Source organism: Octopus bimaculoides, chromosome 3 (assembly GCF_046866305.1).
Source record: "Octopus bimaculoides isolate indiv1 chromosome 3, ASM4686630v1, whole genome shotgun sequence".
Classification (NCBI taxonomy): Eukaryota; Metazoa; Mollusca; class Cephalopoda; order Octopoda; family Octopodidae; genus Octopus; species Octopus bimaculoides.
In genome coordinates, this window is record NC_142930.1 from 39,595,249 (window position 1) to 39,601,786 (window position 6,538).

Consider the following 6,538-nt stretch of genomic DNA (forward strand, 5'->3'; position numbering starts at 1 on the left):
GGCCTGCGCAAAACTGAAGAGGCAACTCCATTGACTCCCGAGACAAAAGGATGCCAACAACAACAAGAACAAGTGACAGATATACAGCAATGTACAGTCTCACACATGCAGATATATGGAATCATTATGCAGTTTTGCAGTTTTGCAAATATTAGGGTCTCTATCACAAAGAGAATTGTAATTTATTGTTTAACGAAGATTATACATAAAAGGCTTTACACAGTTTAGTACGGGAGTAAATTAAGTTCAATTTCAACAAGTTGAGATGGTGCTAATAATATGCACCAACCGATATATTTGGCAAATTATCATCATCCAGGTATGAGTTGTTGTTAACATTAGTGTCAACAAGTAACAGTTCTGGAGAGGGTCACATACGTTAGTAGATTCATATTAGTGGGAAAGACTAAAAGAAATATGTATATATAAGACGGGTAGCTCATTCGAAATTTTACAACCCCCAGGCAGAAATATAGACGTCACTAAAATATAAAGAGCACTGATCAGCACCAGTGTTACTAGAAATAAGAATGGAAATAACTCAATAGTTATGAAAAGTACAATCTTAAAGACTGATATTGAAGCTAAGCTCCTTATAACACCGGACATAGCCAGATAATCAATGATTACCACTTTAGTGAGGTCTATATTTCTGCCTTACATGAGGCGGTACTATGGCCAATGAGGTAAATCCGAGGCGTGGTTATTGCTAGTTGAAAATTATTATTATTATTATTATTATTATTATTATTATTATTATTATTATTATTATTATTATTATTATTATTATTATCATTTCCTTTCAATTCAATTTCCCTTTCTTGCCAAGGGTCTTCCTCACACCTAAGGCAGAGAAATGTACTGTATATATTGATAGGCTAATCGAATAAACCCACGTGTTCATTTACACTATCATGTGCCAGAGAAAATAGCGGACGAAAGGCAGAGAAAAGACAAAAAGAAAATATAAATAAAGAAAATAAAAGGGGGAAAAGAAAGAAAATTCACACCGACAATGATCCTTCCAATACCTGTGACGTACAATTTAAGACAATCCTTTGCACTTCCTGCATGGATGGTACGCCAGGGAAGATTCTCAAATAATTTTTAGTTCCGGGTTTTTATCATTCCAAGTTGTCCTACAATCACTAGTATTGAAACCGTTTGAGATACTACAACTTTCCGATTTCGATTAACAAAATTTATATTTTCTGAGATTATCAAATTGTTTTGACGATATATTATAGTCACAGGGCATACTCATTTCAATCAGTTAAAAGAACATCATCGTCATCATCATCATCATCATCATCATCATCATCATCATCATCATTATTATTGAATGAGACAGCAGCGCATAGCATCAAAGTTACAATGGTGTACAAATATAGGAATCCTAATATACACAACATGACTACACATTCGATAAGTGTACACAAGGTACAGGCATCACAACAAATATGTGCGCGACATGGTGATCTCACACCAAGATAAACATCACATGATCGTGTAGGAATGGCCCATATCAGAACTTTCTTCAGGTCGAGTTGCCAATCCCATTCATAATGTCAATAGCTAAGGTTTGATTTAAGGATGACCAAAACACCCATGCATGCCATGATGCTCTCCCGCTACGTCTGCTCGTGAACAGAGATTCACCAATCGGCAGCCACTAAGGGACAAGCTCAAGTTGTTAAAGTCAAATAACGGACTAGCAAATTTGTGGTATTGGGCACATGATAACACTTCCAATCAGTTAATCTCAGAAGCAATGGGAGCCAGTCTCTGGAATTGCATCAGGGTTGTTATTATTATTATATGAAAACTCACTGATTACTATGCTGATTACGATGGAAAGTTTCAGCTGTCCACAGCCGGAAGACTAAGTTGACACTTGTTTACTAGTTATGCTTCAAGAACCCTGTGAATAATTCATATAGTTATATGCAATGCTGATTTTGTAGGTGTTCTACCTTCACACTTGTACCAATCTTTTTCAGCAATGTTGGCAGTTGATTGCTGATATTTCTAAGTGCACCAATTTCTATTGCTATCACGTATACTCTCTTCATTGGCCACAACCTTCATGTTTCCCACTTTAAATTGTCATAGTTGTTTATGTGTTTATTGTTATTATCATCATCATTATTATTACTATTCTTGTTGTTGTTATATTTTAGAAGGATTGAAGTAAGCCTTCACAAATGTAAAGAAACAAGACGAAGAGTTCGATGCAATTCCAGTAGATATTTTTTGGATTGAACGATATTACGACTGCCATCCTCTCTTTGCAAAAAAACAAAAAAAAAACAAAAAAGAAAAGACATAGTGAAAAGATTTCAAAATTATTGAACTTAAAATTTAAAGCATGAACGAGAGTAACTAGCATTCATACACTCATGGAATTACATCATCAGTCTTTAAGTTTCAATTTTATAACTGGCGAAACGAAAAAGACAGAAAAGAGAGAGAAAAAACGGAAAGAAAAAGTAAAAGTAAAAGGATATTTACTGGAACATTTTTGTATAAATTTGCTACTATTTTCCTGTTATTTTATTCATTCCTCCAGGGGGTGATGTTCATGACCCGCAAACATATTTCTTATAATGCATTGTGAGTAATGAAAGTGAAGCAGATTCAGAATATTTTCTGAAACTGGGCACTAGTCTTTTTTTCAAAATTGCAGCCGTTTGATGCAAAATGTTAGGCACGTTCCGTCAAAATAAAACTATTCTGCCTGACATCATATCTGTACCCATTAAATCTTTCGATTAATTGTTCTGTTGTATAACCAACATAAATCAAATTGTGTTTCGTGCATTCTACCGCGTACACTAAGTGAGAAACTCTATATGTCGCAGCTCCTGCATAAATCATAGCATTTCTGTTATGACACCTGATGGAATTCACTAGACTACTGTTGTTGTACAATGAACAGAGCTTACCTCCCTTGCAGCTGTTTTTTTTCAATGTATAGCGTGCAGATACTCCAACGTTAGGATATTTAACCAGAGTATTGGTTCATGGCCATCTAGGAATTTGAATTCCTTCCGTAATTGTGTCTCGAATTTCATTATTAAGACATTAGCGATGTTAACTGCCACGAGGTTATTATGGTTAATTTTTTTTTTGTCCAAACCTCACTGTGTTTTTTTGTAAAACAGCGTCCCTCAATAGACTACAGAGAAAATTTAATGGACTTCTTTTGTTTGACAATTTTTCGAAGGCATTCATGCATACTTCTACCCCATCTTCGTGGCCAATATTGGGACGTAAGGAAGGAACATCCAGGGTTAAACATAAACCGTTTTCGAATGGCTACGTCGCTTAAAAATGTTGTTGATTTTAGAAAAATAAAACGTATCTCGAATATAAGAACTCGATCTTTTTGCAACATCAGTAGAAAGTCATCAAGCCATTCCGAAATGTTGGCTGTACAACAATCAAAGCAGCTGCAAATTGGGTTCATTAGAGGAAATATTTCGAACATTTTATGTATTTTAGGAAGACCATAAAGTACAGGTGTTTCGTTTGACCACAATATCCTGGATTCGGCCTTATTAATGAAATTGCTTTCCTCTATTTCCAGGATTATTTTGACAATTTCCTCTGTGTAATTAGGGTATTTGGAAAGACAGATAATTACTCATAAGAATTTTAGTCATTTAAAACTTATTTACCAGCCGAAATATACTCACTTTTGGAAGTAATTACGATTGCGACTCGCTTATCCGACTTTCTAATAACAATAGAAAGGCTATGAGGTAAATATCGAAGTGTGTAACGTTGGGAATTTGTGAGTGTATTCCAGGACTTCTCTTCACTTCTTATAATTGTATCTAATTGTATTTTGATTGTATTTAATTGTTTAATTGTGAGTGTATTCCAGGACTTCTTTCCACTTGTCTGATAAGATTCAAGAAATTCCATTAGTGCTTGCGAGCTCCATTCCGAAATTTATTTGGATTACAATTGGGATTCTTTTCATTCCAATAATGCCAGATTCGACCGTCATCATTTTCCTTTTCAATAGGCATAGGCTTTTCTGACTCCTAGTATAGAGGTTTTGCAAAAAAAAAAAAACAAAAAAAAAAACATACCTACAGCCTGTAACGCCGGACAAACTGAAATAGCCATTGAGCTAGTTTATTCCTGTCGAAATTTTTAGTGCTTGTGCAGAAACTCATCCAAGCTCCAAGACTGAGACACCGTCGTGTGAAAGTTTCAGTTTAGATTCTCCAAGAAAGACGACGAAAATTTTGATTTCTTGCATGAATATTCAGAACATATTTTATCACCCAATATGTTCCATGATTTTAGTGAAGATTTCTAGCAAAACCCCAAAAGTAGTCAGAAATGTAATGAGACTCTGAAAACCACTTGCCCAAGTACGGTCGGTCATATATTTATCTAAACTAAAATTTTCACCCGAAAATCTCTCATGCTTGGTGCTCTGACTAAATTTCTGCCCAAACACTAAGAATTTTGTCAATGATAAATTAGCTCAAGGGCTATTTCAATTTGTACGTCGTCACAAGTTGAAGGAATAATTTTTGGAAAAAATGTTAAGTGGAGTCAGAAAACCCTATGCTTACTGACAATAAAAATGAAGATGATCGAATCTGGCATAATTGGATTGAAAAGAATCACAATTCCTATGCACATAATATTCGGGATGGACGTCCGCAAGGACTACTGGAATATCTTGTGAAAGAATTCCTTTAGTGATTAACTGGCACCGAAAGTTCGCTTGCATTTCAAAAGTATTGCATGAAAGTTACCAGCCTATTGCGAAAAAATATCCTCGATTTAAGCATATATCTTCAGCTGCCTATTGTAGATTTTAGACAGAATAAAAATATAAGAGAACTATTGACCACCAATTCTGACTCCCACCAAAATTGACATTGGATCATTTGCGCTGTACCTTGAAAGACCGTTGCAAGACAGGTAAGCCCTGTTGTTTGTGCAACAACAGTAGTCAAGTGAAGTGCACCATGAATCATAACAGAAATGTTATGATGTATACAGCATATGCGATACGTAGAGATTCCCATTTGGTTTACGCGGCAGATAGTACGAAATACGACTTGATTTATATTGGTTATGCAACAGGACAATTAAACAAAAGATTTAATCGGCATAGACATGACGTCAGCCACAATAACAATAATTCGACAGGACTTGCTGAACATTTTACACCAAACGGCTGCAATTGTTTAAAAGATCTGTAGGTGCATATTCTCAGATAATATTCTGAAACTGGATTCAGTACGAAATATGCATCAGAAGAAATATTTTTTGCAGATTATTAATATCACGCCCTGGAGGAGTGAATAAAATGACAGGAGAATATCATCAACTCTATACAAAACTTTCCATTGGATATTCTTCTTTTTCCTTTCCAAGTTTTGCTTTTTTTTTTCGATGGTAATAAAATTAAAAATTAAAGACTAATGATGTTATTCCGTCAACTAGCGGATGCAGGTTGCACTCGTTCTTAATTTTGATTTGAATTTCTATTATTTTAAACTTTTATCACTTTGTATTTTGAACTCGAATAAAACAGGCTGGCAGTCGAAATATCGTTCACAAATAAAATATCTATTTCAATCGCATTGCGCTCTTTGCCTTGTCTATTATTATTATTATTATTATTATTATTATTATTATTATTATTATTATTATTATTATTATTATTATTATTATTATTATGTTGTTATTTTTTCTTCTTTCTTCATATTTTCCATTTCTCGCCGAGTGCTTCCGTACGCCTTGGGCAGAGAAGTTCATTGTATGCATTCCCAGTTTATACACGCAAATGCACAGGTAAAATATGTATTTAAAAAAAAATAATTAATAAATTCATGAATGGATGTTGTTTTCACAGCGATAATGCTTTTCTCAGTACATGAGTCGTTCCAGTTAACACGACTTTTTTGCACTTCCTGTAGGGATGGTAAGCCTGGTATCATTTTCAGATAGGTTTCAGTATCTCTTTTTTATCTTTCCTAGAGATCCTACAATGACTGGTATGGTAGTCGCCTTGAGGTGCCACATTTTATTTCAGTTTCTATTAGCAAGTCTTTATATTTACTGATCTTGTAAAATTCTTTCACCGCTATATGATGATCGCAAGGAATACTCATGTCAATTAATAAACACATCTTCTTTGTTTGATATTTTATAATAATATCCGGTTTATTAGCTTGTGTAGCTTTGTTCGTATGTACAGGGACGTCCCATAGAATCGATACATTTTCTTCCTCAGTCACAGCTTCAGGATGGTGTTTATACCATTTGTCAGCGGTTTTGACTTTATAATACCGACATATTGTCCAATGTAAATACTGGCCGATTCTGTCATGTCTTGCTTTATATTCTACAGGTGCTAGACTTCTACACCCTGAGATTAGGTGGTCTATAGTTTCAATCTCATTGTTACAGAATTGTCATTTTTGGTCAGCTCTATTTCTTATCACATTGGCTTGGTAGTTCCGGGTTAATAATCTTTGGTCTTGAGCAGCTAATATGAAAC

General features: G+C 34.6%; 1 pseudogene; it reads left to right on the forward strand.

Annotated features, from left to right (window-relative positions):
- The first annotated feature begins 653 nt into the window (after positions 1 to 653).
- LOC128247440 (U4 spliceosomal RNA) lies at positions 654 to 765 on the forward strand (annotated as a pseudogene).
- Positions 766 to 6,538: the final 5,773 nt, after the last annotated feature.